Raw genomic sequence first — 12,853 nt, forward strand, 5'->3', positions numbered from 1 at the left:
AGTCCCGCCCCGACCCCGCAGGAAACGCCCCTCCCGGGCGTCTGCGGCCCCTTCCCCAGGGCGGAAGCGCGCAGCACCCATTTCTGGGTAACGTAGTTTGCGCGCGCGCGCCACTTCCTGTCCCCACGACAACGACAAGGGCCTGCGGGAACGCGCCGGGAATAGAGCCCCAGGTTTCCCAGTAAAGAAAAGCGCCCCAATTCCTGTGGGCGAGGGGCGAAGCCTCGTCCCCAGGAACTGGCGTCGCGGAACCAGGGGACCTCTCTGTGGCCCGCCGCGACCCGATGTGTCAGAAACTGCGAACGGGGATCAGCGCTGCCTTAAGGATCCTGCCGCGGTGCCCAGGTTTGAGAACCACAGCTCTACCGTGACGAGACTGGGCACTAAGTCTCTCGGAACTTGAAGTGCCTGTCACGCGGTTAGTGCTCAGTAAGTACCTAGTATTGTCATTGTCGTTACCATTAACACGCTGCAGAGGGAGGCGCGGTCGGGGTCGCCTCTTCGTAGGATCCTTGGCATTGCTCATGGAAACAGAAAATACAAGGACTTCTTGATTCGCAAAGCAGCCTCACAGGTCTTGATGACAAATTTTACATAAAAGCACAGATTTGAACTATTTGGCTTATTTCGTTTTTTTGTAAAGAACGCGGCAGGAGGGTTTCGTAAACTACAGGGAGGCACGTTACCCAAGACGCGCATTATTACAGGTCTCATGATTCAGATCTAGGGAATATCATGACCCACTGCTGTCAGGCCTAAGTGGAGGGCGGAGTTGACATGGTCTCACGTTTGTGGCGTGACTTTCATCTAGTTCACAGTACCCAGGACCTCTGTCTCTCCCCCGTTGTGCCCTTCCGACACTCAGGGCAGGTAGGCCCAGGTACAGATATGATTATGAAGCTCAGAGGCTTCAGGTCCTTATCAAAACATCGTCACCAGCAGCCCATCACCTGAACTTGCAGTTCCCAAAGGGGCACTGAATCCTGGGGAGGTGTGAAATATAAGACCCCTGAGGATATCCCCAGAATTGTGCACAAATGTGAGGACGATTTCACAGTCGCTTCTGTGTATATTCCGTTGGTCACGGCTCATTCACATGGTCCCAACATAAGTGTAAGGAAAGCTGAGATACATCCCCGGTGTCCAGGCAGAGAAAATGGGATTAGTAAGCATCCAGCCACCTTCTGTCACAATCCATCAATTTGGTCACCAGATACATATTTTTATATTGCTCCTATGCATTCTGTACTGTCACTCTTTTATTATTCCAACAACTCAAACCCCATCTAAATACTGAAACCATCTCACTGATACACTCTCTGCTGTGTGTTGTTCTTTGCATCAGTTTCAAACACTATTCCTTAACACCAGGAAACTATCAACACAAAGTAAATTACTTCCACTCACATCCAGTGTATGGTGGGTCAGGAACACATGGAAAGACACAGTGAAGGTGCCAAAAACAATCATCCACATAGATTTTTATACTCCCAATAGTGTTTTTCAAGAAAGAGCCTGAAATAAGACTGTATGAGGCCTAAAATGAAAAATTTAACAGAAAACTAACCCACACAAAATGAATCCTGAAGTTTACATTTAAAATTTGATCAAAGGGGGCACCTGAGTGGCTCAATCAGTTAAGCATCCAACTCTTGGTTTTGGCTCAGGTCATGATCTCACAGGTTTTTTTTTTTTTTTTCGTTAAAGTTTATTATTTTGAGAGAGAGAGAGAGAGATGGCATACAAGGTGGGGAGGGGCAGAGAGAGAGAGGAACGGAGGGAGGGAGAAAGAGAATCCCAACCAAGAATGATCTCACAGTTCTTGAGTTCGAGCCCTGCATCTGGCTCTCACTGACAGTGCGAAATCTGCTTCAGAGCCCCCTTCTCTCTCTGCCCTCTCCCTGCTTTCTTGTTCTCTGTCTCAAAATAAACTCTTAAAAAAAAAAAGAAACATTAAAGTTTCATCAAAGGAAAGTGATGCCAGGTGAAAGGTGTGCACCGACAAAAGGAATGAAGATCCAGGAGAAAGATGATCTGTGAATTAATACAATTACTCACTGTATAACACATGAACAACATCTCTTTTTTTTTTTTTTTTAATTTTTTTTAAATTTTTTTTTTTAACGTTTATTTATTTTTGAGACAGAGAGAGACAGAGCATGAACAGGGGAGGGTCAGAGAGAGGGAGACACAGAATCTGAAGCAGGCTCCAGGCTCTGAGCTGTCAGCACAGAGCCCGATGCGGGGCTCGAACTCACGGAGCGTGAGATCATGACCTGAGCCGAAGTCGGACGCTTAACCGACTGAGCCACCCAGGCGCCCCCAACATCTCCTTTTTGAGTAAAATGATAGAATGACAATGCAGTCCTCAATAATATCCTTTATATTGTGCAAGAGAAGGGGAAATGTATTAATGCTATATTCTGTTGTTACAGACATGTTTTATAATTTTTAGCTTAAAGACGAATAAAATAGGACCAGATACATTCCCAACTAAAAGCAAAGTTTAGGGGCACCTGGGTGGCTCAGTCGGTTGAGTGTCCACCTTCGGCTCAGGTCATGATCTCACAGTCTGTGAGTTCGAGCCCTGCGTCGGGCTCTGTGCTGACAGCTCAGAGCCTGGAGCCTGCTTTGGATTCTGTATCTCCCTCTCTCTCTGCCCTTCCCCCATTTACTCTCTCTCCTTCAAAAATAAATAAACATTAAAAAAAATTTTAAAGGAAAGTTTGGAATGCAAATTGTACAAATTTTTAAAAGAAAGTATAAGTAACAGAACTGAAGCAAAGATAAGCACAAAATAGGAAGATGAATTTGAACCCAAACATACCAGCTATCACATGAAATGAGTATGGAATAAATGTTTGAATTAGTAATTTTTGGTGGGTTGAAAAATATCTGGCAACATTCAGTTTATAAGTCATACTTGTAAGATATTATAGAGATAGGTGAAATAAAAGTTTGGAAATATATACCTTACAATTATTAAGTTAAAAACACACAAAAAAATGTGTTTGTACCTGAAAAATAGATACAAAGAAAAAAACATCAACTGGGAGACATATCTTAAATTATTTAAAATTTTTCTTATTAAGTTTATTTTTGAGAGCGCAAGTGAGGGGGGGAGGGGCAGACAGTGAGGGAGAGAGAGAGAATCCCAAGCAGGCTCTGCACTGTCAACATAGAGCCTGATGTGGGGCTCAAACTCATGAACCATGAGATCATGACCTGAGCTGAAGTTGGACGCTTAACTGACTGAGCCACCCAGGCGCCCATGTATACAATTCTTAACATCATTTCAAACTACATAGTTTGAAACAACAATTGTACTGTAAGAATAGAGTTAAATCTTGGATATTCTCCTATGTTATCTCAGTAACTGATTTTTAAAAGGCAGGTGTAACATTGTAAGGTTGCCTTAGATTCACACACCAAGGTGGACAAATCTGGCCTGATGGATACATAAAGAACTGCAGACACAGACGACAGGATGTTTGCTTTTTAGCACAAAGTAAGCGTGTATAAAACTGACGATACAGGGGCCCCTGGGTAGCTCAGTTGGTTAAGCATCCAACTCTTGATTTAGGCTCAGGTCATGATCTCACAGTCGTGAGATCGAGCCCCACGTGGGGCCCTACACTGGGAGATTCTCCCTCTGCCCCTTCCCCACTTGTGCACACACTCTCTATTGTAAATTAAGAGAAAAACCAACTGACTATATAGCATAATTTAAAAAAAAAATCTCTTCAACTTGCATGGAATGAAATAAAGAATGCAATCAGGGTAGAAAATATCTGAAAAAATTTAAACATGTGCTTGGAAAATTAGGTTCCAAAATACTAAATAACCCATGCCTAGAGTGGAAAGATAATACAAATAGAACTATATTTTTTGAAAACAAGGACATCCCCAGTGCCATCTTGACAGAACTTTTGTAAGTAGTCTGATGAACAGTATTCAGACAAGTTAGGAGAAATAGATGGGATCTACCCTTGAGTATGGGTTTGGGTTAGTCAGTGGACTTCTCTGCACTTAAGTTTTCTTATCACATGGAAGGGGTCTCTATGGTTCTTTAAAGTGCTCAATGTCTATTATTCAAAGCATACTTTTGTTTTAAAATTATTATAGAACAGAGGGCACCTGGATGGCTCAGTCAGTTAAGCATCCAACTCTTGGTTTTGGCTCAGGTTTATGAGATCAAGCCCCACATTGGGCTCTGCACTGACAGCACAAGAACCTGTTTGGGATTCTCGCTGTCTCTCTGCCCCTCCCCCACTTGCACTCTCTCAAAAATAAATATTAAAAAATATAAAATTATTATAGAATATTCAACTTGAAGCTTTACTTTACAGTATACCAAAAATGATGACATTCCTACATGTCCTCGTGAGGTGCAATTAATGAATTCCATTAAAAGGAACACCATTTAATGTGTATAATTAAAGGATGATGAGACAGATATACATTCATCCCCCAAATCTTTAAAAATAAAAGAATAATATATCCAGGTAATACATAAAAGCATCTGTAAAGCATTATTCCATTCATATACATTTCAAAATCAGACAAAAATAAACACCATTTGCAATACACATTTAAGTTGTCAAACTACAAAGAAAAGAGAATGAGTAAAGCAAAATTCCGGATGGTGTTCTCTGAAATGAAGGACAGGATTTGCAATCTTGTGGGTTCATACCTGGCATGCTAAGATTGCCATGTTCCATTTTTCACTGGGGGGAGGGGATGCATTAGTATTAATTTATTGCATTGATATTTTTTCCTCTTTTTCATACATGTGTAATTCAATGAGATTAAATGGGCAAACCTTAGAAGTGTAGTTTGAAGTCTCCTTATTTGTGTTTCATGTGCAGCCCCTGGTGTGCAGAGAGAGCATGCCCCGTAACTTCTCAGCACGTATTGGCCTCACCTAAGACTGCACAAACATGACCGCTAGTATGTTATCACCACGGATTAGGTTTTCCTGGTCATGAACCCATCTACAGAATTCTGCAGGATTACTACCTTGTGTCCAATGTACATCTCCCCTCCGAGCGTTGTTGCGTGGATGCAGCAGTCTTAATCTCTGTGCTTCCCTCCAATGAATGAATGGAAGAAATTAAGCTCCTTAGAGATAACTGGCATCCGAATTATTTCCAGTTCGTGATTATGAAATTGTTACAAACTTTTGTGTATAGGCATTTTGGTGTAAAAAGCACTTGTTCCTAATGGGTATGCCCCAAAGTGATTAGCTTGGTTATAAAATGTTTAAAAGTATTGTAAAATCTTTACCTCAGACCATATATAAGTATTAACTCAAAATGGGCCTAGACCATAACGTAATTATGAAAACCATAAAATGTCTAGAAGAAAGCATAACTCAAAGTTTTGCAACCTTGCATTGGACAAGCTCCTAAAATTAGAGAGTTTGACACAAAAAGGACACATCAAACAAACAAAAAACAATGAATTATTGATTACATTAAGGTTAAAAACATCTGTTCATCAAAAGACACCACTAAAACAAAGAGATAAGCCAACAATTGAGAGAAACTAGTTGCAAAACACACATCTGATAAAAGAGTAGCATCCAGAATATTAAATTCTGACAAACCATGTTAGAAAAAAATAAAAAAAAAAATTTTTAACATTTACTTACTTTTGAGAGACAGAGAGCACAAGTAGGGGAGGGGCAGAGACAGAGAGAGAGACACAAAATCTGAAGCAGCCTCCAGGCTCTGAGCTGTCAGCACAGAGCCCAACGTGGGGCTTGAACCCATGAACCGTGAGATCGTGACCTGAGCCGAAGTCGGACATGTAACTGACTGAGCCATCCAGGTGCCCTGGAAAAAATTTTATTTAAAAAAAAATTTTTTTTTTTACATTTATTTATTTTTGAGAGAGAGAGAGAGAGAGTGCCTGAGCAGGGGAGGGGCAGACAGAGAGGGAGACATAGAATCAGAAGCAGGCTTCACACTCCGAGCTGTCAGCACAGAGCCTGATGTGGGGCTTGAACCCATGAACCGTGAGACCGTGACCTGAGCCAAAGTCGGAAGATTAACCGACTGAGCCACCCAGGCGCCCCTGGAAAAAATTTTCTAATGGGCAAAGAAAGGATTTGATCAAGCAACCAAAGATCTATGAATGACCATTGAACAGGTGCTCAGTATCATGAGTCATTCTGGCAATGCCACCTAAAACTATGCTACAGTAATGAAGCACCTGCTAGAATTGCTAAAATTAAAAAGACCGGCAATACCAAGTGCTGCTGAGGATGCAGAACAGCTAGCATTCCCATACATTGTTGGCGAGAACGCCAACTGGGACGGCCATTTCAGAACGACTGGCAGTTCCCTACACAGGCAGCTGTACATGTGCTACAGGACACTGCACTCCTCCAGTTATGCAAGTGAAAATGTCTCCTTCCAAACATCTATTGAAATATTCAGGGAAGTTTTGTTCACAATAGTCCAAAACATGGAAATGTTTTCCATAAACTGGAAATGGATGAAGAAATTATAGCACATACAGAAAACAAGAGACTACTCGGTTTTATGTAAAAGAAATAGAAACAACATGGCTGAATCTTAAAATACCTGGAAAAAAAAAAAAAAAGACCACATATTAAGTGATTCCATTCATTTGGTATTCTAAAAAAAAACCAGATCAGTGGCTCCTAAGGCTGGGGTTTTGGAGAGGGATTGGACTACATGAAGGAACACTTGGGAGTAATGCAAGTATTTCACATCTTGATGGTGATGATGGTCACAAAACTGTATATATATTTTTCAAAATTAATCAAGATATATTCTCTAAAAAAATTTTTAATGTTTATTGATTTTTTGAGAGAGACACACAGAGAGCAAGTGGAGGAGGGGCAGAGAGATAAAGAGGAAGACACAGAATCCGAAGTGGGCTCCAGGCTCTGAGCTGTCAGCACAGAGCCTGGCGTGGGGCTCCAACTCACAAACTGTGAGATCATGACCTGAGCCAAAACCAAGAGACGGATGCTTAACCAACTGAGCCATCCAGGCGCCCCAAGATATATTCTTAAAAGTGAGATGATTAAATGCAAATTATACTTCAATACATTTTTTAAATTAATAAGGGATATTTAAAGTTTAAGATAACGTGATTCAGTTCAGATACTTCCCTAGACTTGTCCAAAAGAACAAGGAAGGAATGTAAAGAAAGTATGCAAGAAAGCAGTAAAAATTTTGTTCTATGGTAGGTGAAAATTTTGGGAGAAAGACTTAGAAAAGAGAATGGCAAAAAAAAAAAAAGAAGAAAGAAAATGGCATATCATTTTATTTTATTTTTTTTTAACGTTTATTTATTTTTGAGACAGAGAGAGACAGAGCATGAACGGGGGAGGGGCAGAGAGAGAGGGAGACACAGAATCGGAAGCAGGCTCCAGGCTCCGAGCCATCAGCCCAGAGCCCGACGCGGGGCTCGAACTCACGGACCGCGAGATCGTGACCTGAGCTGAAGTCGGACGCTTAACCGACTGCGCCACCCAGGCGCCCCTGGCATATCATTTTATAGGCTGAACATATTAACATCACAAGGGGAAAGCTGCAGAGAGCCATGGTGTGGGGCAGGTAGCACAGAACCCATGGGGAAATGCACACTGGGGTTGCCATGATGTAGGAAGAATAACACAAAATTTCACCTGAGGTTCCTTTCATCAGTGAGAAGCAGTGGAGTGGAGGTCCGGAAATGGTGATAACAAAGCCAGAAAATAGTGTTCATCTGAATAGCTGAATTCTTCAGATATTTTAGCTTACTTTACGAACATCTAGGATTTCGCCCGTGTAGAGAAGAGCTGCTTGAAGAAAATGGGTCAGAAAAGATGATGATAAGGGCAGGTATTTGGTGGAGAAAGCAAGTATGTTCAAGCAGTAAGTATAAAAATCGGAACCCCGAGAAGGCTAAAATGATGCTGAAAAACATGAACACACTTGGAAGTGAGGAGTAGGCAGAGGTTTGTGGCGTGGGGGACATGGGGATCCAGGCGTTTCCAGAATTCCCCCACAGCCGGAAGCAGCTCAAAACGTGGGGCTTACAGTGACCCTGGGTCTAGGGTCTGGCATGGCTGCTGCCACAGAATGGGGCAAGCAGGGGGCTTTTGGGGGAGTGTGGAGTAGTATCTACATGTGAGAGTGGGAAAACGAAACCCGGGGGGGGGGGGGACAGCAAATGTGGAAACAGAACTTGTTCCTTTAGATATTTTATGGCAGAAAACCGGGAGAGGATTACTGGGGCCTGGGGGTATACCTGAGACATGAGCTTGGAATGCACAGGAGTGAGGGCAGGCAGGGAGCCGGACAAGGGGGAAGGCCCTACGATTTCCATTAGTGAGGGGGCTGACGTCACGGGCAAGTGTGGCTCCTTCCTGCTGGGGACCCTCTGGTAAGACTTGTGGGAAAGTGGGTTATACAGGGAACGGAGGAACCAACAGTGTTGGCTACAGAAACTCCCTTGCAAGACCTCAGTCCATCTGTGTCTACACTGGGATCGCATCTTCAGTGTGATGGCCAGCTGGCATTGGCAGATCAAGTAATCAATACACCTTTATAACGGTATCTGCAGAGGCCCTTTTGGCAGAGAAGTTAATACCATACCCAGAAATAACTATCAATCCCAGTAAGGACGAATCACTTCCCCACAGTAAGAAACAGACCTGATGTAAGCAATCTGCCACCAAGTGGCAGTTTGGTCTCCTAGAGAACGTATCGTATCATGATCTTAGCGTCGGTCTTTGTAACTGGCACGTCAGAGGTTCAGTTAGTGAAGTGGCTATTTCAGTTGTGGGGAGGCGGACGCCATGCTGCAGGGCTCACCTAAAAGCTCCATTTCCGCCACCCCAAGGTGCAAAGACTGGGAAGGCTGAGGGCTGAGCCTGGCTAACCTCGACTACTCTGCAATGGGTGCCTGCAGGCGCTGATGGGGAACACACGTATCCCTTCACTGCACCCCCTCTAGTAACTGCGTGCTCCTGTTCCGTACAAACGTATCACTTGTCTGCTACTCTTGATTCTTCAGTGCTGCTCAACAACCAGACAAGCCATCTGCCACAAAAGTACACATATTGCCTTACTTCAGGCCACCTGTCCTAATGCAAAAGTGATACCCAATTGTCCTGGTCCGAGATCTGGCCACAGAGAGGACTTCTCCACACCAGCAGCCTTCGGGGCCACTCTAAGTGAGATGTGATGTATCACCAGTTCCTTTGCAGCCAACCTCCCACTCGCCCCCAAAGAGGAAGGAGATCCATCTGTAACCAAGGCCTGGGTTTTTCCTAATCAACTAGCCAACCAAAGGGGCAAGAGTCTAGTTCCACTTTTGATGTTTGGTTGTTGCCCACTTTTGATCCCCACTGTCCCCTTCTGCACCCCCGCCCCCCCCCAATTTGGGGAACCTGATAAAAAAGCCCATAGGCTCCTTCCCTTTGTGCAGGGGGGAGAGCTAAATGTGCACCCTCACCTAGTACCAAAGCCCAAGGAGGTGATCCGAGGTGGGGTTCTGCTTCCACATCCAGGATAGTGTCATGCAAACCCAGGGGAGGAGCTAATCTTCCAACTGCATCCGGAAGCAATGAGAGTGGCTGGCACTTCATTCCCTGCCCCCTCCCCAAAGACGGGTCAACAAATTACTCAAGCCCAACAGACATAAAACGACTGGATAAAACAAATTTAAAAACAACAGAGCCTCAGGGACCTGTGGGGATAATGAAAAAAAGTAACATTCATATTGCTGACGTCCCAGAAAGGAAGCAGAAAGAGGGTGGAGCTAAACATAATACTGGAATAAATAAAGGTTGAAAATCCCCCCAAATTGGCAAAAGGCAATTTCAAAAACCTAAAGAAACCCCAAACAGGATGAACAAAAAATTTCTACACCAGGACACAAAATAATTAAATTTCTCAAAACTAAAGACAGACCAACATTTTAAAAGCAGCTAGAGGGAAATGACATACTATCTGTAGGGGAACAGAATGGCAGATTTCTCACCTGAAACCACAGGAGGTCTGAAGGTAGTGAAGTAACATTTTTCAAGTACTAAGAATTGCCAACCATGAACCCTATATGACATCAAAATTTCCGTCAAGGATGAGGAAATAAAGCCATTCTCAGATGAAAGAAAACAAAGAACGTGTGTCACCAGGAGACCTACCCTGAAAGAAGGGCTACAGGAAATTCTCCAAACAGAAAGGAAATGAAACTTTAACGAAAGGGTAAGAAACAGGTAAACTGTTTAAAAGCCCTTCTCATGAGCTTTTAAAAATGTTTGACAGGTGCCCCTGGGTGGCTGTCAGTTGAGCATTGGACTTGGGTTCAGGTCATGATCTCGTGGTTTTTGAGTTCAAGCCCCGTGTGGGGCTTTGTGCTGACAGTTCAGAGCCTGGAGCCTGCTTCAGATTCTGTCTGTCTGTCTCTCTTCCCCCCGCCCCTTACACTTGTGTGCACGTATACGTTCTCTCTCTCTCACAGAAATAATAAATAAATGAATTAACTGAAAAACTAAAATTAAAATATTAAAAAAATTAAAATGTTTGACAACTGAAACAAAAATTGTAACATCATTCAATATGGTCCTCAACACGGGAAGAGTAAACACCCAAGACAACTAAAAGAATAGTGAGCGTGAAGGGACCTAATAGAACTAAGGTTTCTACATTGCACTTAACTGGTAAATGTTGTTGAGAGGAGACTGTGATAAATTGCACACGTACATTTTAATACCTAGAGCAACGACTTAAAAATAAAAAGGAAAAAAGAAATATACCCCCAAACCACTATATGTGAATCAAAGTTGAATTCTAAAATATGTCCAGGGACCTAGAAGAAGGCAAGGAACACTTTGCCCACCCCCACAAAAACCAAAACAGCAAAACAGGAATAAGAAACGGGAAAAATTAAAAATCGAAGAAGAAAAATGACATTTAGTCCCAACATGTCAGTAACGACTTCAAGTATAAATGGTCTAACATGCCAATTAAAAGACACACTGTCAAAGTGTTAGGGGAAAAAATGCAGGATCCCTCGTATGCTACCCACAAAAAATTTACCTCAAATGTAACAATATAGGTATGTTAAAGTAAAAGAGATGCACAAATATAAACCATATAAATAGTAATAAAAGTCCAGCAGTGGCTATGTTAATACCAGATAAAGTATACTTCACAGCCATGAAAATTAACAGGGACAAAGAGGGATATTAGTTACATAATGATACAAGGGTCAACATACCAAAAAAGATAGAGCCATCATAAATGTATATGCACCAAACAAGAAAACATTGCAACACACAAAGCAAAAGGTAACAGAACAGAAAGAAAGAGACAATTCCACAATTATAGTTGAGGATTTTAATGCTCCTTGTTCAGTGACTGATAGAAACACTAGGCACAAAATCAGCAAGGATATGGAAAATCTGAGTAACACCAATAACCAGCAGAATCTCACATTTATTGAACACCCAACAACAGCAGAATATATCTATATCTGTATCTATATCTATAGCTATCTATAGATATAGATCTATCTTTTTCAAGCACCCATGGAACATTTAACAAGAATGTTGTTTATGGCTCATCTGTTTGTGGGTCATAAAGTACACCTCAACAAATGTAAATGTTCTGAAATCACTCAGACCACATATGAAACTAGAAATAACAGAAAAATAATAAAATATTCCAAACACTTGGGTATTAACGAGCACCCTTCTAAATAATCCATGGGTCACAGAGGAAGTCTCCAATAGAATCAAGAATTATTTAAACTGAATGAAAGTGAATTCAAAACATATGAAAATTTCTGGGCTGGAACTCCAACAGTGATGCGGGAAATGCACAGAACCAAAGGCTTCTTACATTAGAAAAGAAAAAACAAACCTTACCATCTCAAAAAACTACATAGAGCTAAATAAAACCAGAAAGAGTAGAATAATAAACACCAGAGAAGAAACTGAGAATAGAAATAGAAAAAAATCAGTGATATAAAAAGCTAGTTTTTTGAAATAGTCAATAAAATTGATAAAATCTAAGAAGTAAGTAGAAAGAACAAATATCCATTTCTAATATCAGGAATAAAACAGGAGATATAATCATAGGTCTTCCTATCATGAAAATAATAATAAAGGAATACTTCAAACAATTCCACAATTTAGTTAGAAGACTTAGATGAAATGGAACAACTCCTCCAGAGTTCTATCAAAACCCACCTGATATAAAATAACAACTCTCAATAGTCCTCTACCAATTAAGTTGAACGAATGTGTTATTAAAAGTATCCCAAAGATAGGGCACCTGGGTGGCTCAGTCAGTTGAGCATCCCACATCGACTCGGGTCATACTCTCACAGCTTGTGGGTTCGAGCCCCGTGTCGGGCTCTGTGCTGACAGCTCGGAGCCTGGAGCCCTGCTTCGGATTCTGTGTCTCCCTCTCTCTTTGCCCCTCCCCTGCTCGTGCTCTGTCTCTGTCTCTCTCTCTCTCAAGAATAAATAAACATTAAAAAAAAATTCTTTAAAAAAAAAAGTATCCCAAAGAGAAATCTCCAGGCCCAAATGATTTCACTGGACAATTCTACCAGATATTTAAGTAAGAAATAACACGAATTTTAAGAAATCTCATCCAGGAAAGAAAAGAAATAAAAGAAAAAGAAAAGAAGAGGAGGAACACTTCCTAGTTCATTTTGGGAGGCACATAATCTGCAGACACTGATATTAGTACAAAAAAATTATACACCAATATGCTTATGATTTTAGACACAAAATTCCCCAATAAAACATTAGCAAACAGAATGCTGCTACACTACATTTATATTCCATGACCTGGTGCAGTTTACTGCAAGGAAG

The sequence above is a fragment of the Panthera uncia genome, assembly GCF_023721935.1.
Source record: "Panthera uncia isolate 11264 chromosome E2 unlocalized genomic scaffold, Puncia_PCG_1.0 HiC_scaffold_19, whole genome shotgun sequence".
NCBI lineage: Eukaryota > Metazoa > Chordata > Mammalia > Carnivora > Felidae > Panthera > Panthera uncia.